Genomic DNA, 27,031 nt, shown 5'->3' with positions numbered 1-27,031 from the left:
CATATGCCTAGTGCTTAGTTTATGAAGTAGAACATGAACCGTGACTTTGAAGGACTCTGGATACCATTCCTTGATTGAATCCCACTCCTAGAGTTAATTACTATCCTATGCTAATAACTCCTTACATTACTTTGAGTTTTACAACATACCCATAAACTAATAACAGTGTATTATTTAGTTGTTTCTGTTTGGGTCTTTATATAAATGAAAATGCTACTATAATGTATTTTTCTTTGATTTGATTTTTTAAACTGAATTTTCTGTTTATATGAGATTTATTTATGTTGATGGATAGAAGAGTGATTTATTTTCTCTTTTATAATAAATCACCACGTGAATATACCACAGTGCATTTATCCATTCCATTATTGATAGACATTTGGGGTATTTCCAATATTTGCTTTTACAAACAGTGCTGCTATAAATATTCTGGTGTATGTTTCCAGGTGCACATATCAACACGTGGTTTGTGGACCTACGCCAGTTCAAGGATTGTTTGTTATAAGTCCATGACGGGATAAGTACAGAAATAGAGGGTAAGCAGTTAGAAGCTTTAATAATAATTGGATTTTGCTGTAATATCCGAGCTCAGAATCAGTCTATTTAGCAGGGCTTCACCAGTATGATGGTGTTGAACTCCTGTGGTAAGTCACACTGTGGCATATGAGTCATGTGCACTTAACAATCGTAATACTTTTAAGATTACGTTAGCAACTATAACCCAAAAATGTGTAAAAGTTGGATAAAATATAAACACATACATAACTTTATAAGTATTTATACATTCTTTTCAATTGGTAAATAAGTCTGTTTTAAAATTTTATCACTTAACATTATTGCTAAATTAGAGAAATAAATTTCTATAATTTATTTTATTTTATGAAAGATTTTATTTATCTATTCAGGAAAGACGCAGAGAGAGAGGCAGAGACACAGGCAGAGGGAGAAGCAGGCTCCTGCGGGAGCCCAACATGGGACTGGATCTGGGGTCTCCAGGATCACACCCTGGGCCAACGGCAGGCATTAAACCGCTGAGACACCCAGGGATCCCCCATATAATTTATTTTTAATGCCTAATTCATTGACAGGAATGTAAGCTTCAATTGATTTTTTTGTTATTATTAAGACAAAATATATCTTTCAAGAATGTAGTAGTAGCAATAAACAAAATAAAGACAAAAGAAGTGATTTTAAAGAAATGAAAACTAAAATATTGAAACTATCAACGTATTCAACCTAAGATGTTGGTTGACTATACTGTGATGCAGTCACACAATAGAGAACTATCTAAAAAAAAAAAAAAAAAAGAATGAAAAAGGTCTTCAAGAAATGTCAGAAAATCTCAAGAGATATCATGAGGGTGGGGGGCAGGGGGAAGAAAAGGCAGAAAGCATGTATAATCACAAATAGAGCTATTTGTGAAAGAGAAAAAATAAATTAACATGCATATATCTTCTAATCATGCCAAAAAAATCCCAATGAAATTAGTTACATGAGAGGGGTATTGAGTGGAAGGGATACAGGAGGGAATGTGGTTTCTGTAAGGGATCGCTTTTTATACATAGTTTTTACTTTTGAAAGCATAACATACCATGTTGGAAAAAAAAATTAAATAATCAAGAACAAGAATCAGAAAAACAAACAACAAAATCCCCACAAAACAAAAAACAACCCTGAAAGCAAGGTGAAATAAATATAGTTAAATTGTATTACAAATAAACATCATTACCATGCTGGAGGAGAAAGAAGGGAGGAAAAAGAGAAGGGAAACAGAGAAGGAAGGAAGGAGGGAAATTTCAAAACTAGGATTCCTTTGTCCTGAATAGTTCCAGAAGCCCTGCTCTGAGGTCCATTTAGCAGTGGAACTGCTAGCTCACAGTTATTGCTGAATTTTGCCATTCATTCCAAGTAGTTTTCTAAAGCATTGTACACCTACAGCATATGCCAGTTCTAGTTGCTCAGTAATGCTGATATTGCCATTTATTCCTGGAAATAAGGCAAGATATAAACACTCATTGTGGTCTAAATTTGCCTTTCCAGTGTTACAGATTAGAGTCAGCAAATTGACAAATTTTTCTTGGCTACTTTGCTTTCTTTTCTACGAAATGACTGTCTTATCCTCACTTTTTTTATTTGTTGTCTCTTTGTCACTAGCTTACCAAGTTTTTATATATTTTAGATTCTAAATTCTGTTGGTCATGGGCAATGCAAACGTTTTAGTCTGGCTTTTGGAACTGTCATTTCACTCTTCCCACAGTGCCTTTCAAGGGGGGGGTGGGGCTTGAATTTGAACAAAGTGAAATTTATCAGACTATCTCTACAGTTGCGCTTCTTTCTAAAAGTAATCCTTTCATAAAAAGAGATCGGAAACATATTGTTATGTCCCCCTTCTAATTTATTAATCTATTTGGAATTGATTTTTATGTTACATGTGAGTGAGGCGGGGTCCAGTTCTATCTTTTCCATAAAAATTGCTAATTTTCCTAACACCTTCTGCCAGAGGACTAAGCTCCCTCTACTGATGTGCAATGCTAAAAGAACAAGTTTCCATGTATGTGTGGGTTGTTTATGAGCTAAGCAGTCTGTTCCAGCAATGTATTCCTGAACTAGCACACTGTAATAATTATAATAGGTTTAAAATAGATCTTGATATCTGATAGGGCAAGGGGTGCTTCCTCATACTGCTTTTTCGGGAATGAATTAGCAATTCCTGTCCTTTTGATCTATCGTATGAATGTTAAAATGAGCTAGTCAGCTTTCATGAAAAGTCTTGTTGACACTTGATAGGAATTGTGTTAAACCATGCAACAATTTGAGGAAAATCGTCATTTAAAAAAGTGTCTTTTTATCTGCAGTGAGCTTCTCCATTTATTTGGATGTATCTTTGTGTTTTTCAATGCAATTTTATAATTTCCATAAAAAATCTGCATGATTTTAATTACTCTTAGATACTTTACAATTTATGTTGTTGCTATTAAAAAATGGAACATTTTCCAAGTTAAAATATTAACTAAATATTAATACATGGAATTGTGCTTGAATTTTGTTATCTTGATTTTATTGTTAAAAATGACTAATAATTCGTTGAGGCATCTTGGTGGCTCAGTCAGTTAAAGCATCCAGTGCTTGATTTCCACTTGGGTCATTATCTCCCAGGTCATGAGATAGATAGATAAATCAATAAATAAATCTCTTTAAAAAAGACTAATAATTTGTAGATTTTTTTCCTAAATGGGAAATCATGTCATCTACATAACAAATCAAAATTTGTTTCTTTTCTCTCAAAGCTTAATAATTCTCTTTCCTTCCCTCCCTCCCTCTCACATTATCATTTCTGGAATATCTTATTGGTTATACAGGTCATGCCTATTCATTTGGGTAAGAGACTACACAAAGCCATGAATACCAACCAGGAAGCAAGGATCACTGGGGTTCATGTCAGAGGCTGGCTACCACATGGAACAATATTTTTTAGAATTTTCTTTGTCTGCTATTTAAAAAGTGAATCTTTCCCCCTTTTTTGGTTACCAATTATTTGGTATATCTTTCCCAATTTTTGTTTTCTATATTATTCAGTTCAGGAGCTTTTCTATTTATTGTTACAATAGAACTGGGATTTGTTTCGTTTTGTCTTCTGTCCAATAATCTCTTTTAACTGGAAATTTTAATCCATTCATATTTATAATGATTACTGCTGTGTGTAGATTTGTTTCTACCATCTACTACCTTTCTGTTCTTTGTTAACTTTTTTTTGCCTTTCTTCGTCTTGATCAGTGTTCAGTGATTTTGCTGTAATATATTACAGTGTTCTGTTGATTATACTCTCCCGTATTACTGGCTTGAAATTTGTTTGCTTTATGAATATGAAGATAGGTGTCTTTCATAAATTCAAAATCTATTACAGCCCCCATCACTTTGAATATTGTCTCACCTTGATTTTCTCTCTTTCATCTATCTGGCTGTCCAATTAGGAATACGTGACACTTTTTCTTTTTATCCTCCTTATCTCTGAAAGTCTCTTTCATATTTTCTAGCTGTCTCTCTGCTCTATATTCTTTATATTTTCTTCAGATATTTATTTCAAAAAAATTCTCATTTCAGCTGTGTTTCCTCTGCTGTATAAGCCATAAAATGAATTTCAACCCTTATTTGTTTATTTTTTAATTCTCTCAAACTACTATTTGGTACTTTTTCAAATATATTCTTGCTTTTATAGTCTTGCCTTTTACTATATTTCTAAAATCTATACTATTTTTAACATATTAAATATAATTAATTTATGTTTCATAAGTGAAAATTCCAGTAGCTACAGTCTTTTTGGGTCTGTGTCTGGTGTTTGTTTTTCTGAATAAATTTATGCTTTGTTCTACCTTATTTAGTGCTGATTTCTTAATATGATCTCATGCCCTTTGAAATGTTATCTGTAAGAATTATTTAAGGCCTTGACTTAGAGTGCTTTTCTTTTTGTGAGACTTTTGCTTGCTTCTGCAAAGTACTTGGGGAAATTATCAACCTTAAAACTGGAATTTATTTTTAGATGTGAATTTGAATTACATGAGGGTGAAGTTAGGAATTTTCTTCAGGTAAAACTTCGCTTTGCTTACACTGCACTCAGAAACAAAACCAAGAAAAGTAATTATTCCTACTCTCCTTTAAGAACATATTCATCCTCTCTCTCTCTCTCCCTCCCTCTTCCTCTCTCTCCCACCTCTTCCATAACCACTGTATTTGTTTCATCGAACTAACAATAAAAGTTGCCTCCCAGAGATCCTATTGATACAGAGTGCTTTCCAATACAACCCAACCAATTTTTGCCAGCCAAAGCTGTTTTTTGTTTATCAAAAAATGTTCTCAAATCTTAAACTGTATGCCATGAGGAATTGCCAAATATCCCAGGAAAAACATCTGTTTCAGTGCTTGCTAACTTCTCTCAATTTGTGACTTCATGGTGTTCATGTGTTTTTAAAATTCCTTTACCCTCCCCCCAACTCAGCTATACAATTAGTCTTTTTAAAAAACATATTTTTCAAAAACTATACATTCTGTTGGCATTTTTTAGTTTTTACTAATGGAAAGTTTTCTCTAGATATACAGTCCACCATATTATCAGAAATTAAAGGGAAGAATGACCATGGGATTTCTGGTTGGAAGAGAGCAATGAAATGTTATGATTCTTAGACTCAGGAAGGCCCTAATCACCCTTCTCTCTTCAAAGGGGACAGCACAGAACTACTCTTCAAATCATTACACCTTTATGCTATGTCAAGATCTTCACTAATACTGGAACAAGCCTAAGAACAGACACCACTTGCTTCATTATTGAGGGAGGGTATTATTTTAACCATGATGAGCAGCAAAGAACCAATAATCCTCCACTATGTTAAATCAAGAGTCAAGAGATTCCTATGGTAGAAGGAAGGGGTGATGGTTAGAAATAGAAATGCAAGAGAGAAAGAGGCAAAAAAGACCTCCTTTATATTCACATGTCTGTCTGTTGTCTAAAAAGAGAGGGAGAAAAAAAGGTCTTATGCTGTATTGAATATTCAGTTTAAGACATAATGCAAACAGTTTAGAAACACACTTTTGAAAGATGGTCTAAATTAGATCAGTATCTGCACTCAGAAGTCTAACATGCACACATTTAATATGTATAAATATGAACAGACAATGTAGAGTCCCTAAACCTGTGGTCTTCTTCTTCTATTCCCTCTCTCAGTTAAGAGTACCACCAGTCACTCATTTAAGCAAGCTAGAAACTTGGAAATCATTCTCCAAGTATCTCTTACTCACTCCCCAAATCCACTCCATTATCAAATCCCCTACATTTTGCCCTCAAAATTTTTCTGAAATCAATCTATATCTTCTCACCCCCTCTATAGTACCTTCATCCAAGCCTTCAAAATGTGTTTACCTGAACTACTAAAATAGACTCTCCACTGGTCTACCCATGTATACCTCTGCCCCTACCCAGCTGCAGCCAGAATGATATATTCAAAACGTAAATCTGTTCTCATGATCTCCCTACTTAAAACATCTCTAATGCTTCGCATCACTCTGGAAATGACAAAAGTCTTAACATGTAACTATAAGATCCACGTTTTGGTCCCACATACCTCTTGAATAATATTCTTCCCAACACTCGTTTCTCTCTTTGCACCAAAACATTGTCCTTCTTTCTTGTCTTCATATTCACTGTGCTCCTTCCTGCACCACAAAGCCTATATCAGTTTCCCTACAAGAAGTACTCTTACCTTTCTTCCTTCTTTTCCAAGTTAGTTTCCACTCATTATTTAGATATTAGCTCAATTCCCCTTTCTCAGTGAAAGTCTTTCTGCACTTCCTTGATTAGATCATATCACCTATTGCACAGCCTTATGGCACAACGTACTTCTCATTCAATAAGCCTATAGTAATTGCAATTACTGAATTAATGTGTACCTTTACTCTAGCTGAAAGTTCCACGAATACAAAGATATGACCTAATATACTAGTGCCCCTAAGAAGCAGTTTATTTCGTTAAATTGTAAAATATATCAGAAAAGGAAGCATATATATAATGTATTTGTACAGGTTAAATATTAATAATAAATGAAACACTGAATAACATCATCCAAATAAAGAAAGAACACATTGACAGTCTGTGGAAGTCTCATTTGTGCCTTTCTACAATCATATATCCACCTGCCAGGTACATGCTCAAGTAATTAAGCATTAACAGGAGATTTTGATCATTATTCTCAATCTTCCCCCTTCACAGAAAATAATTAATTACATTAATATTTACATATTACATAAAATGGTGTTTATATTTTCTTGTTTTTGAAAACATAAAAGAAATCATACTCAATATATCCGTCTCTGATTTGCTTCTTTCACTCAATGTCAAGTGTCTGAGGTCTAACCACATTGATGGTTTACTTCAGGTTCATTCATTCGTACTCCCATATAATACCCTTTGTATGAGTGGAAAGCAATGTCTTATTTGTTGTTCTAGTGATAGACACTGGAATACATAACTCCTCATACACATGTACAGTGCTTGGCTAGTGTATACAGCCAGGACAAGAACTGCTGGCTTAAAGTGCTACTCAAACTTTCAGAGATCACTTAAATGAACAAATCATGAGTTATATTTTTTGCTATACCTATCATTTATTGAAGTATTATATAAGTTTTATTCATTTTCTACATTTTTCTCAATATACCTGCTGTTAATCTAAATCAAAGAAGGATACATTTTCAAAAAAATCTCACCTATTGCATTAATATATTCATTTATTCAACAAATATTTATTGAGACACTCATGCATAAGGTACTATACTAGATGCCACAATATTCTTAATTTTTTAATACTTATTCCAATAGTTAAAATCTGGATGCTATTAGGTGCTCAATACTACAGACTACTCACTGGTCTTCCGAAGGTAATGTTCATTCTGATACTAAGAATGAGAGGGAGAGCATGAGTGAAAACATACCTGCAAAGAGCCAATATGGGGTATGTTATCATTCATTGCTAAAACTGTCCTAAAAAAATCACTTATTATAGCTTCACTTCCAATGTAATAGTAGTATCTTTAAACATTACCTCTCCAATTTTATTTTTCCAAAAGTAAGGCCACTTGTGTAACAATATGGAAAAGAACACACAAATTTAAAATGTTTAAATCTGATGTGTATCTTGGTTTTAAAATAAATCATTCTATTTGTCTCCCACCTCACATGACCCCGAGACCTGGAAATGGCTTTATATGATGGAGTTTTAACAGGTGACTATTACTCCTGAGGACTAAAATAAACATTAACATAGTTTGATCAGTGGCAGGGAGTTTCATAGTACTTAGCCAATCATTATCACTTCCCAACTACTCTTTTCACTTTATACCCTTTTATCTTCCAATAAATAAGAATTGCAATAAAGGGAACATTGTCTGGTGGGAGTTCAATGATATAATTAAGCTTCACACCGGGCTATAATTTGGGAGTCCCAGAGAGAAGATATTTATTGCCAACACACCCTAACAAATATAAAAGCTGCTTAATGACTGCATGAAAGTCGGTGTTAGAGGAATTTTTTGTGCTCACTTCCTGGTTGAGAGGTGTAAGAGAGGACATAAAAGAATCATCCAATTTATTTAGAGAAATTTTTCCCATAATAGGAGCAGAAGATATAATGTATGAGAATAGCTTAAATTCTTTAAAACCCATTGTTTTCATAACCTTACTTAAATAAAAAGCATGTTTTCAAAATTGTATTCACTAATACATGGTAAAGCTCATGATTTGTGTATGTGGTGCTTGCGTGTGCTGTGCTTACCTAAACTATTTACATGAACTCTATCTTAAACACAGTGCAAGGGTATGGTTTCATGAGGTTCATTAACATAAGCAAATACCTACCTGTCAGCTGGTAGTGTGTATTCAGTACTTACTAAATGTGAAGAGACACACATGGGCAAATTCCACGAAAAGTAGCAGTAAAAGGTGCCTACAGCCAAAGCAGTAATAATAGTTGTATGCCAATTGCATCTCAATTTTAAAAAGTTATCACTATTTTTATTATTATAAAAAAATTTAATAGTTTAGGAATATTTATGTGCAGTAATACTTATATACTTCCATGTATGATAAATTTGTACAGAAAGAAAGGGAATTATCTAAGGCTTGTTAAGTTTTGCCATGAACAAAACACAGAGTTTCTAAACATAACTTGGTAACTACTTTCCTAAATTATTAATTCTCTCCCCTTTGTATGAGGAGTATAATATTCTTACTAATTTACAATATAGAAATATTTGTACTAGTATTTTAAATTGATTTTAAATCATAAGAAAATTAAAAATATCTAAACATATGTATCCTCTATGATCCAGTAATTCTGTTCTTGGAAATATACTCATCAGAAATGAGGGCTCAGGTCCAACAAATGACATAAAATACATTCAAGGCAGCTTTATTTGTAATAGCCCCAAACTGGAAACAACCCAAATATCCAGTGACAGTAGGCTTAGTAAATTGATTGCTGTTTATTCATTCAATGGCACACTACACAACAATGAAAAAGAATCAGCTACTAATATATACAGCAGTACAGTTAACAGGCAGATTTAACCTAGGTGTGAGTAAGAGTACCATGGTATTTTTTTAGGGAACTGGAAATACTTTAGGTGTCAATGATTATGTTTTACATGTGTAAAAATTTGAATGTGTCCTTAAGAAAAGTCAAAATTCAATAAAAAAAAATCTTCAGTTAAAAGCAAAAGCAATACAACAGTATGTGTCAAAAGCTAAAGAAAGCTGACTTGTTGACTTACTAAATTAATACTAGAGAAATAAATCAACTTTTTAAAAAGCTCTGTCCATGTACAAACATTCATTACAAAATTATGAGTAGGAAAAAAATTAAAATCAACCTGTACAACAATAGGAAAATGGCTAGGTGGATTGTGTTATTTCAACTCAATGGAATTTTATGTAATATTGCAAAAATAATTCAAAAAACTTCCCTAATAAGAAAAAAATTTAATTAAATAATCAGTGAAAAAATCCAAATACAAATTACTCATGGTGAATAAATATAAAAGCTATGCATGCCCATAAATACACATGTATATAAAAGAGTAGGTAAAAAAGTACAAAAAAGAAATGTGTGTGTGCTGAATAATGGGAAATTCAATTTTCATTTTAAAAAATTCTTTGAAGTTGTTACAATTCTGCTCTAATAACAGTAAGAATATGTATAAATATATTCAATATTTCAAGAACTAATTAATGTAAAATGTTACTAAGGGATAGATCTAAGCAAAAAGAAAAGGGGTTATACTTCAGATAAAGTAAATGGCATAGAGAAGACATAGAGGAAACCCTAAGCATGAAATTATGCAAAAGTGAAAAAATTCTGGGCAAAAAATTGAAATCGATGTGTAATTGGGTGTAGGTTTGTAGAACAGAAGATCAAGGAAGAGAGAATCCTGCCTTAAAAGAACAAAGTAAGGCAACTGAATATCAGCTAGGTGTTTGAGCAGGTAAGTGTTTCAAAATACCATCTCTGCTATAACTAGCTGTATAATGTCCATCTAAAAATAAGAACAATAATAATAGGATCATTGGGTTGTTTTGAAGACTAAATGAGTTAAAGCAGGTAAAGCATTTAGAACAATGCCCGCCAATGATAAGTACTCAATAAATATTAGATAATGCAGTAGGAAAATTAAGACTTGCAGAAAAAAAAACAAAGATTAATTTCATTTGATTTTTTTCCAAATTTAGCCTTTAAAATTTTTCAAACTCACAGCTTTATCAAAGTTATATTTAGTTTGGTAAGGATTTTTCTCATTACTCTAAACTTTAACATTAATTTTATCTAGTATTTGCCGGGGCCTGATGCACACAACAGCAGCTTTGTAGAAATTCAACAAGATACACTAGCTGTATGAGCATTATTCGTTTCATATAAACAATGGTAGTTGTTTCCATGTGATCCTCAAAGCTAATTTTAAGATCTGGAACTTAGTGGGTATTAAATGGCTAGAAAAACAGATAAATTACAGCAGGGGACATATTAGACTTGTGGTTGAGTATTCAACAGAGCTATTATTGCTTCCGTAAAAGTCTATCATCTGGACCTAGAATATAGACTCTGTTCCCCACCTCTCAAAGCAAAACATTAGAGACAGTCATCAGGGAGCTTGTATTGCTCTCCCCTCCTCCCATCTTAGTGACATTTCTTTAACAATTTCCTGTTCTGAAATTTGTTATATGGTTCTCTCTTTCCTCCCCCTCTATGGTTCTTTTGCTCCTCCATTCTCCATATGAAATACAGCATCATAATGAATGGACAGGAAATGTCCTCCACTTAGGATTACCACCCCCCAACAAACAAACAAACACACAAACAAAAATAGTGGTTTCCAAGGTCTCCATCACTGACCACATGACGAAATGAAAGGTGCTGCTCAGGACAATCCTGACAAGCACAGTGCCTGAGAGCAGAGGAGAGGATCTGCACCAGTAACAGTCTTCAGCCGCTTCAGTAGCAGCACCTTAAAGAATACTGAGAGATGCAGATTCTCAGCTCTATCCCAGAATCAAAATCTCTCGTGGTGTGTCCAATAATCTGCATGGTTATGAGCTTTCAGGTGATTCTGATGACCACTCAACTTTGAGAATCACTTGTAAATGCCACTCCATATAAACTGCCTTACAACTAAATCTTACAAGTAGCAGAAAGTCTAGCAGAACCATGAATTCTCTGGTGTAAACTAACCCTTATTAACTCTATTTGTCTTCAAACATAATTAAAAAAGAAATGATAGGTTTTTCATATTCATAAATGTGAGAAAATATTTGCCCATGAATTGATTAAAAAGTCTTTGAAAACAGAAATCTGACATATCTAATCTGAAAAACCAATTCAAAATTAGATCGTCCCACAATTAAATAAAGAGTCAACCCAGGCAATGAAAGAGTGGTATGGACTGAATCTCATTCGACTCACTACTGGATCCTCACTGACCAACATGGTATCCACTGGCCACATGTGGCTCCTAAGCACTTGAACTGTGACTAGTGGGAATTGACTTGTGCTGCAAGCATAAAAATGTACTAGATTTTAAAGGCTTACTAAAAAAAAGCAATGTAAACTATGTCATTAATGATTGTTATACTTACATTGATTCACATGGAAGTTATTACATTTTTGATATATTGAGTTAAATATAATAGATTATGAAAATTACTTTCCCTTATTTCAACCTTCTTGACATGTGGCTATGTAAAAATGTAAAGAAGCTTCCACATTATTAAAAAAAAGTTTTAAAGAGATTAAAGAATGTGCCAGACTTTTTTTTACTTTATTAAAAATTTTGTATTTCCTTTCTTCTCTTGCTCTCCTAGCCTTTTGTTTTAGCCCTTTTCACAATGTTCACTTGTTTCTACTGCTGAGACCTCTCAGCCAGCTGGGCTGATGTGATTATCTCCAAACAACAATAAATACGAAGAAGGCACAAATCAGAGTAAACTCCTAGAACCCTCTCTGTGTAGGTGAAATTTAAACAGAAGGAAAAGGTGAAGACATTCAGGTCATGTTTATGTATGGGAGGTGGTGGTGATTTGGGAAGGAGTTTTGAATGAAAAGGGCCAAAGTTGTGAAAAATAACCTGGCTTTTTTTGATAACAGAGAAAACATGGACACATGGATGTGGCCAGAAGTAAGAGAATGACCAGGTCATCAAATGCCTCAGAGGTCGCAACAAAGGGTCTGGATTTTATTCTTGGCACAATGGGCAACCAACTGGATGGGTTTAAACAGGAGGTGATATAGGTTCTTACTTATGTTGAGGGAAACACTATGGAAAATGAGAGAACAGTTAATGGGCAGCTGGAGTTGTCCAGGTATGCCATTATTGTGGCTTGGATGACACAGCAGCAGAGATGCAGGGGAAGTGGAAATTGCAAGGCTCGTTTGGAGGTGATATTGGCCGATCTCTAATTCAAATTAGATCAGGTATATAAAGGAAGAGGGTTTATGGTTTATGTGAAAAATTGAGAAAATTTTTTTTAATAACTACTTCCAGGATCATAAGAGGAAATTAAACATCACAGAGATGAAAAGAAAGGCTATTCCCATTTATTACGTAACTGCCAAATACTAGAAAATGGTGCTAGATGGTATCTTCTATTGGTGTTGTCCAATTAAACTTCTCACAACCCTATGAAAGTCGGTAGTATTCCTCTAGATTAGAGACAGGCAAACTAAAGCACAAACAAGTTAATAACTTGTCAAGGGTCACTCAGCAACTCAGTCTACTGTCTAATTCCCTCTGTCTTAAATGCTTTACACATACCACCCCATGCCAAGACTGATAATTTTCTCTAAATCAATGAACTACTGTTCCTAAGATATTTATTGCAAGATGGCTAAAGACATAATGCAACCAATCTTCCACAATTTTAAAACAGACCCACTGGAGTGAGCACACTGCTTCAAATGCCTGTGATTTGCAATTATATCGTGAGTGAAACCAAAGTGTTTGTGAGAATGAATCGTGGCACTTTTATTGCAAGCTGAGTTGTCAGGATTCTACCTGAGAAATTCTGAAACAATCTGTTTAATGCATAACTTCAAATACAGAAATTGCCCTTTGTACCTGAAAGGCCTTGTGTGTTTGTTTATCTCTCCTGACCAGGAAAGAGAGGATGCAGCCATGGATAGCGTCCCTCAGAACTGGTCTGGCATTTTGGCCCTTTTGCTACCATTATCAGTGGTGCTTAGCTGTATGGCTCTTTAATTCATGGAATAACTGGTTAGCAGTCCCTGAATTATTGTATATATTCCTTTGTGCATCCAATGCTTCTTAAAACTTAGTGCTTCTAAATTAAGTTGAGGCATATATTTTTTTAAGATTTTATTTATTTATGAGAGAGACGGAGAGAGAGAGACAGAGAGGCAGAGACACAGGCAGAGGGAGAAGCAGGCTCCATGCAGGGAGCCCGACATGGGACTCGATCCTGGGTCTCCAGGATCACACCCTGGGCGAAGGCGGCACTAAACCGCTGAGCCACCTGGGCTGCCCAGCATATATGTTTTATGTGAGGTCTTGGATACAGTAGAGAGTGAAATCCGAAAGAAAGACATATTTAAAATGTTTCTCCAAAATGCAAACACAGTACCTGCCCTATTTTGGAGTTAGCTTAATTGGCCATTGCTCTTTAACTTTTCATAGTCTCAGTGCCCCAAATATACGTACCCACAGAATTTCCCTCTACTGCTACTTAATCAAAACGCTGTACCAGTTACTCAAAGGCCAACTTGGAGAAATAGTAGTATGTACATATGTAGCATATAGAAATTTTTTAAAAAAATAAGACATTATTCATAGTCTGTTTTATTCATAGAAGATCCATCTTTGTATGTGTATTCAGTGAATCTAGATGATATCCTCAAGCCACATCAATTTTTGCCATTTGTCCTAATCTGACTGGCCAAAAGAGAGGTTGCATGAAAGCAAGAATGACTATGTGGATGGGGGGAGGGGGGGTGAGTATTAGGAGAGAAGAAGGCTTTCTAGATGTCAACATGAGTGGTTTTGGTTTTGGACTGAGTTGATTTAATTTATAGTCTAAAACGAATATATGCATGGACCATAAGGAAGATCTGAACATATAAGACTGTAGTAAGACTAAATTACTTACGGTTACCCTGCTGTTATGTGATGAATTGTGCCTTCCCCCTCAACCCCCAGGACCTCAGAATATGACTGTACTTGGTAAAACGAGGTCATACAGATGGGCCCGAACATAAAACTGGTGTCCTTAAAAGAGATTAGGGTACAGACATTCATGAAAGAAAGACCAAGAAGAAATCAAACCCACCAACACCTTGATCTCAGACATCTAGGCCCCACAACTGTGAGAAAATTAATTTCTGATGTTAAAACACCCAGATTCTGGTATTTTATTAAGGCAGCCCTACAGTACTAAAATATTAGCTTAAAAACATATTTTATTCCTTAGTTTTCTTCAAGCAGAAAAAAAAAATTTTTGAGATAAGTTCTGCATACATTACCCATATCTGGAATACATTATATAAAAAAGAGGAGCTATACAATCTCTTTGGTGTACGTATTTCTATAGAAATGAATACATATATTTGTATCTGTATCCAGGAATAAGTGATTTGTATATTACAAAATTTACTATAAACCAACTTGAATGAGTATTATTGTATTTATTTCTCCAACTATTTTGCTAGTTTTTAAACTCTAGGGATCCTATTTATTCCTTATATCATTTAAACCACTACATGTTTTGCACATAATACTCAAAAACTCTTGCCTATTTGAATTATAACCCTTTTTAAAGAAGGATACATTTTTATCATAGCTACTTGTTTCAAATATCCAAGTTATCAATTCAGTTTCACAAAATGAAATGTCAGGTTTTTGACTCACAAGAAAAAATATGTACTTTATATAGGTAGAAAACAACGTTACTCAAAATTGTTTTAGGCTTAAGTAAAAGAACTATGTGTTATGCATGCATACTGTTTGTTCTCCCTTATAAGTTAAGTATTTAATGCAATTTGTGGACATATATCAAACATACTCTCTACTTAGATAACAATTACTTTGCAAGTTGTGTAACTCTCAACTTTCTGGGAATCAATGCATGAATAGAAAAAAAAATTGACCATTAAAATTCATAAGTCACGTGGTAATGGAAAGTAGTTCAGTATATACTATATATGCTAACTATAAATATCCTTATATTTCTTATTTAACATATCCATAATGAGGATAATTTCAGGTAGCAGGATTCTTTGTCCAGAAAGAAGGTGATCAACTAAACTAAGAAAGAAAAATCATCTTTTCAAACACTCCAGGACTTGGGGCACCTGGGTGGCTCAGCAGTTGAGCATCTGCTTTGGCTCAGGGCATGATCCCGGGGTCCTGGGACCCCACAGGGAGCCTGCTTCTCTCTTTGCCTTTGTTTTTGCCCCTCTGTCTGTGTCTTTCACGAATAAATAAATTAAAAAATATTAAAACAACAACAACAACAACAACAACAACACTTCAGGGTTTTAAATTGTAAACCTTGCTTCCTAAAACATTTCATTATCAAATAATCACAACTTAGGAAACTTTTCATACTTATCCATGACTCCTGAAGAGAAGATAATAATGTACACACAATTACAATTAAGTTAATATTCAAAATGCTTCAATTCATTTTGCAAAGGTAGTTAAAATTCTGAAAGTCCATCCGTTAAGCATCAGATTTTACTTCATCAAATATGTGCCTATTATCATTATTATCCCTGATTTTAATAAATTAGTTTCCATTAGAAGCTCCAGTTCAGGGATCCCTGGGTGGCGCAGCGATTTGGCGCCTGCCTTTGGCCCAGGGCGCGATCCTGGAGACCCGGGATCGAATCCCACGTTGGGCTCCCTGCATGAAGCCTGCTTCTCCCTCTGCCTGTGTCTCTGCCTTTCTCTCTCTCTGTGTGACAATCATGAATAAATAAATAAAATCTTTAAAAAAAAAAAAAAAGAAGCTCCAGTTCAGTGTCTCATGATCTATTCCAACCTGTCTCAGGCATCAATCCACCATGGTTTTTGTTTACATACAAGTATCAGGTATGCTCAGATGAGCCCAGGGAAATCATTTACATGCTTCACATAAATAATGATGGGATATGAAAAATGAGGAATATAAAATTACCTTATTTCATTTTTAGCCTAAAAATCAAATCAGATTAACTGCATAACATCTCTCTTATAGGAAGAAACCGCTCTTTAGCAGAAGGGCCTCAGTTCGCCCTGACACTTACTTATAACTAGCTGTGCAGTCTCAGCTGGGTCTTTATGTCTTTGCCTCAGTTTCCTCTTCTGTGCAGTGGGGAGATAATAATACTTTAGACCTTATGGTGTTAGTGTGAAAACTAAATGATTTATGTGAAGCACTGGGTGCCCAGCACACAGAAAGTGTTTAATAAATGGTAACTAGGCACAGTAGTTAATAGCAGTAATAAGTTATGTGTATGTGTTTATGTTTATATTTATATGTAAGTATATGAAACCTACAGAAATAGGGATAAATATATAGAAATATTGATTTAATATAGAGAAAATGCAGAGGAGCAAGTGATGTCAGTGTTTCCCTTGTGTACCACTCTACTGAATGCTTTAAAAGTCATCTCATTTAACTTTTTCAAGTAGGCTGTATGCCTAATGTGGGGGTTGAATTCATGACCTCAAGATCAAGAGTCTCATCCTCTACCAACTGAGCCAGCCAGATGCCCCTCATTTAACCCTTACCAACACACTGTGCCCATGAATAAGGCAGGGCTCTGGTCAGTTGGCTAACATTGCCCCCAAACTATCCAAATGGTATACCCTCAATGAGAAGGATTTTGCAAAGATGCTTTAAAAGACCCTCTGACATTCCAGATTAATTGGTGAGAAAACAGCAGTCCATGCTAAGTCTGCATAAAAATATTGCACGGTACTTGAGCAGTTCTTAAAGTGATTTTGAAATGGTTACACAGAAGATACAGAGATAACATACAGCAATGTGTATGGACACATTAAACCTAATTATTAATTTGCTTTTATGTACTCATAAGAGAGTATTTAGAATATAAATGAATCCCTCAATTGAGAGTATGAGTATTTCAGTTACTCTGGATTACCATCCCTTTATTTCTCTACCATGAAAAGAAGCCACAAGAATTAAAGATGGATGAGATTTGCAAAAAAGGAGCAAATGAAGAAATGTCAAAACGAAAGAAAGAAAGAAAGAAAGAAAGAAAGAAAGAAAGAAAGAAAGAAAGAAAGAAGAAAAGAAAGGAAAGGAAAAGAAAAGAAAAGAAAAAAAGAAAAGAAAAAAAAAGAAAAGAGAAGAAAAGGAGAAATCCTATATTGTTAGCCTGTTCAGCACGTAATTTTTTCACATTTCTGAAGCTGACAAATGGTGCACGTCAGTGGTATGGGGAAACAACTCAGGGCCCTGGACAGGACAAGAGAAACAGAATATATTGAACCAAAGGATTATGTTTAAAAACTTCCTTGAAGTTTTTATCTTTGAATTTCCTGAGAAACAAACACAAAAATTAAAAATTTAAAGACTGAGTCATTCTATATATTTCCTTAGCAAATTAACTAACAAATACATATAATTTTACTTAATTCATCTAGAATCAGTTTACAAATAAAGGACAAGTAAGAAAATTCAGAGTCTAGAAAATGCTCTGAGATTCTGAATTTTTGTGAAATATTCCACATTAACTGCAAATTCTCTTTTTACTCCCCAACCTTTACCAGGGTCTACTGTACCATCTCCCAGAACTCAACAGGACACTATCCCCTGTCCTACTGGAAGAATGCCCTTGCAGATCAACCCAACTATCACTCTTGCATCAAACTTACACACACACACATACACACACACACTAGCTAAAAAGACACTGGCTCAAAATCTAAAAAGCTATATTTAATAATGACTGCATAAGCCTCTGAGTCTGTCTTCCCATGGTTGTCAAAGGATTTAAATAAAATAATGTACGGGAAAGCACTGTAAATTGTGCATATAAAAGAATTCCATAAACTGTAAAGCTCAATTATTAGTATCATCATTTTAGTTATAATGATATTTATTAATGTTAGTGCTCAAAAAAAGTCTAAATTCTGTGGCATGACATAAAAAAGTCTCTATCTTTAGGCCTTTTCCTATTTTTGTAAACTAACTTTCTACTACCTTTTCTTATTTTACCACACAATGGGGCCTCATAAAGTCATAAAACCAACTTTATTTTTTTCATTTATGTATGCTATTCTTTTTAATGACTGAAATATCATTTATTTTCTTTTCTTGACCCAATCCTAGCCCCTGTATAAGAATAAATTCATATGGAAGAGAATAAACTTATATCTGATAAAGGACTTGTAGCTATAGTATATATAGAACTCTTACAACTTGATAAGAAGAAAATAACTCAATTTTTAAAAGATAGGTGGAGATGCATAGTTTTTGAACAAAACTTCACCAAAGAAAATACATGTACATAAGTTCAAGAAAAGATGCTCAGAAAAAAAAAAAAAAAAAAGAAAAGATGCTCAGATTCATTAGTCATTAGGGAAATGCAAATGAAAACTACAATGAGATCTCATCACACACCTTTTAGAATGTCTAAAATTAAAAAACTGGGCATACCAAATATTGGTAAGAGTGTAAAGAAACTAGAACTATTGGTGGGAGCATAAAGTGGTACAATCAGGAAACCAGTCTGACAGTTCCTTCTATGGAATCCAGCTATTATACTTCTCAGTAATTACAGTTGACCTTCGAACGACACAGAGGTTGGGGACATTGACCCCACACACACATGCAATTGAAAATACACATATGACTTCTGATTTCCCAAAACCTTAACTACTAATAGCCTTCTGTTGACTGGAAGCCTTCCTGAGAGCACATTGTATGTTATATGTATTACATACTATAGTCTTATAATAAAGTAAGCTAGAGAAAAGAAAACATTAAGAAAATCATAAAGAGGAGAAAATACATTCATATCACTGTACTGTATTTATAAAGAAAAAAATCCACCAAAAAATGGGTCTGTGCAATTCAAACTCATATTGTTCAAAGGTCAACCGTATACAAAACAAATGAAAGGATATGTCGACACAAAGACTTTGTACCCAAATGTTCAAGCACCTTTATTTGCAAAAGCCAAAACTGAAGCAAAACTGAAACAATCCAAATGTTCATCAACAGGTCAATGAATAAACAAAGTATAGTATATCCATAGAGTGTCATCCTATTTAACAAGCAAGCAAACAAACAAGCAAGCATTGATAGATGTAACAAAATGAATGAATCTTAAAGCAATATGCTGAGTGAAAGAATTCCCTATGTTCCCACGGATAAACAATTCTAGAAAATGCAAACTAATTTGCAGGGGCAGAAAGTAGATCAGTGGTTATCTGAGGTAGGAGCAGGAGGCAGGGTTTACAAAAGAGCCTGAAGAAACCTTAGGGATGTTGGCTATGTTCACTAACTTTATGGTGATTGTTTCACTGGTATAAACTTATGCAAAACATTTAAATCGTGCACTTTGCATTTGTGCCGTGTAATCGTATGTTGGTTGTACCTCACATATCTGTTTCTTTAAATAAGGAATAAGTTACTGATACACACAACAAGACAACGGAATGTTGAAATTATTATGCTAAATGAGAAAAAGGACGACACAAAGGGTATGTACTATACTATTCTATTTATATATTATTCTGGAAAAGGCACTTACCAGAGTAATAGCTTTTTTTTTTATTCATATCCCCAACCAGACATGAAAAGTTTAGGAGAGAATCATTTCTCGTCATTATTTTACCCTCAAATAGAGAATACAGTGCCTGAAAATAAGGTTTTTAACAAGCATTTTAATTCTTTCACCTTTCTTCTCTTTTATAGTTGTTTCACTCAGTGAACATTTTTTTCATTAAGCTTCAGCTAAATGCCCAACTAAAGAAGTGGGCAAGAACAATGCAGTTCCTACCCTTGGAGGCCCAACAGTCAGCCTGAAAGAATGATCATCAAACATCCAACCACAGTATGTAATGAAGTTGGTAACACTCACATCAGGAACAAGATACAAGGAAATTGATATATTGGATCAGGAAAGATTTCGAAGGTGTTTTTTTTTTTTTTAGTACAGACCTGTGAGGTAAGTGGAAGTTGGCTAGGATGATGAGGGAAAAATGATGGTGATGGTGGCTAAGAGTGTCCAGAAGAACAGAAACAGTACTTTGAAAGCATAGAGAAGCATGCATTTGAGGAACCACGAGATGTATTCCAGCAGAAGCCTCAAGTAAGGGATCTCAGGAAAATCATGGACTCAGTCACTTGGCCCTTCACGCTAAGAGCATTAGAAGTTAACAAATTGTTTTAAATGGAGGGAAAAAAAAAAAAAAACCCAAACCCAAACCCAAAAAAGATAATGGTCCAATCTGTATTCTCTACATCTGTCTAACTGCTATCTGGGAAACTGACTGGAGGCCGGTAGGACTAGGTAGGAGAACAGTTATTGCAAAAATTCAGGTTAGAGGGACACCTGGGTGGCTCAGTGGTTGGGCATCTGCCTTCAGCTCAGGACCTGATCCTGGGATCCAGGATCAAGTCCTGCATCGGGCTCCCCACAGGGAGCCTGCTTCTCCCTCTGCCTGTGTCTCTGTCTCTCTCTGTCTCTCATGAATAAATAAATAAAATTTTTAAAAAATTCAGGTTAGAAATAGCAATTATTTTGCTGAAAATTAGCACAAAGTAGGGAAACATACTCTATTTAAATACTCAACAATCTGACCCTGAATGCTGCCAGTCAACCTTAAGGGGAAAAAAGAGGGAAATCTTTCATAACCCAACCTATTTATAGACTTTTCATGGCTCCTCATGGCCTAATGGGCACAGCTCAAATCTTTGACACCTAGGCACGGTCTCCCCAGTATTCCTTCTCCATGTCATCTCTTGCCATACCACCTACTCCAATTGTAACCTCCGCTGCCCCAAACACCTTTCTGATGTAGAAAAGATCCCCACTCAACAACTTCTAATCAGAAAATCATTAGCTCCTCTCTGGCTACTCAAGCTACATGTATCCTTTGTGCTTCTGTTTTCCATGGTATTTCTACCTATTATATTAATGAAATAGTTGTTACCTTACATTATAGATGATTATATGTGTTTGTTTTCTAAGTAGATTGTTTGTGTTTGAGATCAGGGATGTTATTTTATTTATATTTGTATTTAGGCACCTAGTAAGGTGTATATAACTTAAAATTCCTGCTAAATTAATATATATCAACTTTACATGCAACTCATTTCTTTTATTTTAAACATTTCTTGTTTTTTGTTTTTTTTTTTTAAGATTTATTTATTTATTTATCATAGACAGAGAGAGAGAGAGGCAGAGACACAGGAGGAGGGAGAAGCAGGCTCCATGCCCGGAGCCTCACATGGGACTCGACCTGGGGACTCCAGGATCGCGCCCTGGGCCAAAGGCAGGCGCCAAACCACTGAGCCACCTAGGGATCCCCTGTTTTTTTTTTTTTTTGTTTTTTTTTTAAATTGTATTATTTATTTATCCATGAGAGACACAGAGAGAGAGGCAGAGACATAGGCAGAGAGAGAAGCAGGAGAGTCCGATGCAGGACTTGACCCTGGAACTCCAAGATCATATCCTGAGCCAAAGGCAGACGCTCAACCACTGAGCCACCCAGGCATCCCTTATGTGCAACTTATAACCATGATATCTGAAACAAGTAAATGCAAAAGAAACAAATGAGCAAGGGGCAACTGGGTGGCTCAGTGGTTGAGCATCTGCTTTCCACTCATGTTGTGATCCTGGGGTCCTGGTATTGAGCACCATGCATGAGCCTGCTTCTCCCTCTGCCTATGTCTCTACCTCTCTCTCTGTGTCTCTCATGAATAAACAAATACAATCTTAAAAAAAAAAAAAAAGAGCAAATACTGGGACAGATGTTATAATCCTAAGTAAGCTAAGAGCACAAGCAAAACACTAGACAGTATATGAACTAGAGGAACAATACTCAAAGATTCAAAAATAAAAAAAACAAAACTAAATTAATGTGCCCAGATGACATTATTAGCCAATACTTTAAATGAGATGGAGAGACATTGCCTAGATGTTTATGTTGACTTTTTGCTTTCATAGATAAATGTGATTCTTCTTTACTGAAATATAGACAAAGTATCAAACATTCAACAGATAAAATGTTTGATATAAATAATACAAGAATTAATACACATATACTTTGCAAGTAATGACTATTATTCTCATTTTATAAGTTTTTAAAACTCAGGCACAGAAATATTAACTTATTCAATGACACACAGCTGGCAGAGAGCAAGGTTGAGATTTGTGCCCAGATCTTAATGATCCAAAGCCCATCTTCTGACCACTAAACATATTTAGGACAATCCTTGTACACTGCTTAGCTAAAAAGCACCATGAAGTCAGGAACGATGTCTTTCTTATTCATCATCGTATCTCTGAGGCTTATTAGAAGGCTTAGCCAGGTCTCTAGGGCTCCATAAACTCTTGAAGACATATGTAATTTGTTTGTGTATGTAAATATAATTTCTCTAGAGAGAGGGCCAATAAAAACAGGTGACACTTATTAACAACTTAACTATAAATCAAGTAGTGCTTTTAGATGCATTATCTCATTCTATCACAATAGCAGCAATACAGAATACATTTTGGGTACTTAATATATGCCAATTGTTCTAATGTTTTCATGTATTAACATATATAATCAGCATACCAATTCTATGATAGGTATTTATAATTCCATATACTTCAAAAATAAGGAAGGTGGACTTCCCAAGTCCCCTATTCCCTGCTCCCCTTTTAATAAATGGTTGGGCAGGGATATAAACATCTCAATGTGACAACAAAGCCTTCTTTCTTGGCTCAAATGCCATGAGTTGGTCACCCTCAAAGATCTTCATGTCCTTCAAAATGTTAAGAAAAAGAGAAAAAAGTAAAAAATGAACCCCTTATGTATTTTCCAGAAAATCATCTTGATAAAATATGATAAAAGATCATGTATTAAATATTCATATACAAATATAAACACATTATGTCATGTATTATATATGTATTAAGTTAGGGAGTATAGGCAATAAAGCAGATCTATTCTTGAAGGTGTACTCATAATGAATGGGCAAGATAGTACTGAGTTACAAAGGTACTTACTTACATAAATAAATGTGCATATATACAGCTCCTGATACATCAGAAGCAAGGTTGTTATGAGCCCTTATAGACATTTTGTGACCAAGAAAAGTGTCTTCCCCAGGGAACACTCAGACAAGAGCAAGGGAATATAGCTTGGCCTGGGGGTGGAGGAATCAAGGTTTCAGTTCTCACTTCCCCCTCAGTGGGTCATCTTTATGCAGTGAGCAACCCGATGACCAAGTAGAGCAGCCATGGTTACTCTCATAGCCTAGAGCCATGGTGCCTGGATTTGAACCTCCAGTTTTATCACTTGTACATGTGTAGCTTTAGTAGAGTCTCTAAATTTCTCTATGCTTCATTCTTCCCATCGGAAAATGGGGAGATTATTATTATGAACTCTAGAAATTTGTTTAAAGAATCTAGAAGGAAACAAAATGCATGCAAATGGCTTAGAAAATTTCATAGCACATATTAAGAATTCAGTAAGTATTAACTATATATATGTATATATATATAAAGAATATTCCTAAATAGGTTGTTCAGCTGTAAGAGTAAGCCTCGCTTGAAGTGCTCCTTATGCCTATGTATGAACCGATTAATATCAATAGGTGACAGTTTCTATGTGGAGGGCGAAGAGAAGTGATTCTACATGAAGCTATCATTGTACACACCACTATTTTGTTTGCATCTAGCTTAAGGATCCGAAGGTACCAGTACCTCTAGCCATTCATTTAGTAAATGGATGGGTAGTAACTAATGGAATGGCATCCTTTACAAGCTCAAAATGAGATGGAATTTTGAAACGCATATAATTCCCTTTCTACTTTGTTATATTTTCATTATTTATTTATATATCTATTTACTTATTTGAGAGAGAGAGAAAGCATGTGCTAACACACACACACACACAGAGGGGAGGACTAGAGGGAGAGGGAGAGAGAATCCTAAGCAGGCTCCACTCCCAGCGCAGAGGCCAACATGGGGCTCAGTCTCACAACCCTGAGCTCATAACCTGCACTGAAATCAAGAGTTAAGGCTTGGCCAGGTGAGCCACCCAGGTGCCCCTCTACGTTATTATATTTTTAAAACAAAATTCTCAAGCTCCCTAAGTCAGATGTTCCAAGACTGGTTCATATAATTTCCAAATTATAAAACTCCAACAATGAGAAATCATGTTTTCAACCAGTTAGGCAACACTTTAAACACATCAATATTATCCAGTGTTGGTGAGGGCATGGTAAATACACGGTGGGTACTTAAGGCTCCTTGCAATATCTATCAAATTTAATGAGACCATCCCCCTAGATCCAGCAATTCTCATCTCACAATAAATCTATCTCCTTGCAAAGATAATGTACACAGACATTCACTACATCACTATTTGTAAGGTCAAAGTTTCAGTCTTCACTTCCTCCTCAGATGGTCACCTCTGTGCAGTGAGCCTCCCTATGACAAAGTGAATATTCTGGGGGATACTGGCTGGCTACATTGGGTGGACATATTTAAAAAAAAAGAATCTTCAAATATTGACAGAAATATTTGATATTAAATGAAAAATAAATTTCAGAACACTGGTAGGATATGAACCATTATCCAAGCTTTAGAAATAACGAGAGAAAAATTCCTGTGGTTACACACATGAAGGGATACAAGCCCAACCATCAATGGCAGTTACGCATATGAAGTGGAATAGGGGAGTTCACTTTGTATTTTACTATAGTTTTCATGTTGCTTTATTACTTTTAGATTTCACAGAAGTAACAAAAATTTTCAAAGAAATGGGGCCCTCAAAAATAAAATTTGCATGTGAGTATTAAAAAAAATTTTAAGCAATCCTCAAAATTAATTTGTGTTGTTCCATATGCTTAGAATAAAAGGCTTATGCGATCTTAATAGACATATGTAGTAAAAGTGTTGTGCTACCTTCATAAAGCATGTCGAGAAAAATTCTATTTGTACGCCATAAAACGGAGCTTAGGAGAGATGGAAAGAAGAGAATAATGGCTTTCAATTTCCATTCCGCCTTTTTTTTTTTTTTTTTTTTTTACATAGGTAACCTATACACCTGGGGCTCGAACTCATGACCCTCAAGACCAAGAGCCACATCCTCTAATGACTTAATCAGCCACGCACCCCTTTACTCCACTTTTAAAAGAGAAAAATGAGTAGTTCAGCAGCACTCTTACCTCTGTCTCTTCCATCCCCTCCTACAAATCGAACCAGGGAGGAGCCAACTCTACTTGGCCACAGACTTCAAATACATAATAAATAGATCAGGTGGCCTGATGATGTGTCCATAGAAGAGGAAAAACAGAGGTAGGTGTGGCGAGTGGGTGGGGACAGCAGAATTATTATGTAAAAGCAGCGCTAGCTGGAGAGGAAGACTATTTTAATGTTGAATATATGTTTGTGGAGAGACAGAGAGGCTACGAGTAAAAAAGAATGGAAAAGTGAGAAAAGGAACAAGACAAACACTAGGAAATGTTGCTATCAATGAGGTGGTTAGCTTTCAGGACATCCCTCTGAGTTTAGAGCTTCTGCATTCTGCCACCCCCTAGGCCTTGGCGTCAAGTCAAAGTTCAGGGACGACTGCAGGTTGCAGAGGGGTCCCCGGACTCCGTGCTGGGCCAGCCTTAGAAACAGGCGCATCAGGTAGGAAGCACACATCCCATTCAATCCAGAGATCTTAACTCGTGCTGGCCTATTTCCCTTAGACATGGGATGGTTATTGCTTAAGGGGCGCATTGCTCAAACAAGCTTCCAAAGGACGTCTCTTCCCCAAGGAGGCCAAAATGATTTCAGTAGAACCGTACATAGTTATGATGTATGTAACCATAACACACACCTGTGTGTGGGTATAAACTATATAGCTTGTTCCGCAAATCATCTCCCGGCAGCAGCGTCCCTGGAAGATGCCCACTCCCAAAGTGTCCCTATGGGGGGGGGGGGGGGGGGTGACAAGGTGAGAAGGTGAGACTGCAGCCAGGCGTCGGGGTAGATGCTCCAGGCCCCGGCACCTCCCCACAAAGCTCGGGGCCCAGGGGTATCCAGAAGCCCTGGCCTTGCCCCAGGCCTCAAAAACCAAACAAAACCCCCCAACCAACTCCACCAAGGGCCCCAGAAACCTGCCAACCACGTGACCCGCCGACGACACCCCCTCTCCCCTCCCCAAAGCTTTTCTCTCCCAAACGGATCCAACTTTTAGTTTTACTTGTCCTGGGGGCGCAGCCTGCGCGTGCCCCCCGCGGCCGCCCCTTCGCGGCCCCGCGGGACCTGCTCTCGTCCCCGCCCGGCGCGGGGGGTCGCAGGGCTCAGCCCGGGGCGGCGGCCCCTCCGAGGGGCCCGGGGACTCCTCCGGCCCGACAGCGTTGGGGAGCGGCGGTGGCCGGGGCTGGGCCCCGGGGGGGGGGGGGGAGGGGGCGGGCGCAGCACTTACCTGCGCGGACGCGCTCCCGGAGCTCCCGCGTCGCACTCAGCGCCGCAGCCGCCGCATCTCCCCGGGGTCCCCCCCCCCACCCCGGGCCGCGGCGTCCGGGGCCGCACTTTTCCGAGCTTGGGGAAGTTGGCTCCAAAGCGCGGAGCTGGGGGGTGGGGGTGGGGGTGGCGGTGGCGGTGGGGGTGGGGGTGGGGGTGGGGCTGGGGCTGGGTGATGGGGGCGGGAGGCTCGAGGGGGTCGTTGTCGTTTGGTTGTTTGGGGGGTTGGTGTGTGTGTTGCTCGGGATCTCCCGCAGAGACTTTTCACCATATGCCGGAGAGTATTCGTTTTGCTC

At 36.4% G+C, this 27,031-nt stretch overlaps 1 protein-coding gene across 4 annotated transcripts in view; it reads right to left on the bottom strand.

Annotated features, from left to right (window-relative positions):
- Positions 1-26,811, bottom strand: part of HNF4G (hepatocyte nuclear factor 4 gamma) — a 121,251-nt gene extending 94,440 nt beyond the window's left edge. For 2 of the 4 annotated variants that reach the window (XM_035708391.2, XM_025478049.3), the window contains exon 1: positions 26,698-26,811. The gene's annotated coding sequence lies outside the window, so the exon portion shown is untranslated. Of the gene's footprint in view, positions 1-6,113; positions 6,418-25,447; positions 25,486-26,697 lie in introns of those variants that run through there. The other 2 variants (XM_035708394.2, XM_035708395.2) reach the window with 2 other exon arrangements.
- Between the last annotated feature and the right edge of the window lie 220 nt (positions 26,812-27,031).

The sequence above is a fragment of the Canis lupus genome, chromosome 29, assembly GCF_003254725.2.
Source record: "Canis lupus dingo isolate Sandy chromosome 29, ASM325472v2, whole genome shotgun sequence".
Classification (NCBI taxonomy): Eukaryota; Metazoa; Chordata; class Mammalia; order Carnivora; family Canidae; genus Canis; species Canis lupus.
Note: the sequence above shows the minus strand (reverse complement) of the source record. Positions and strands in the feature narration are given on the sequence as shown.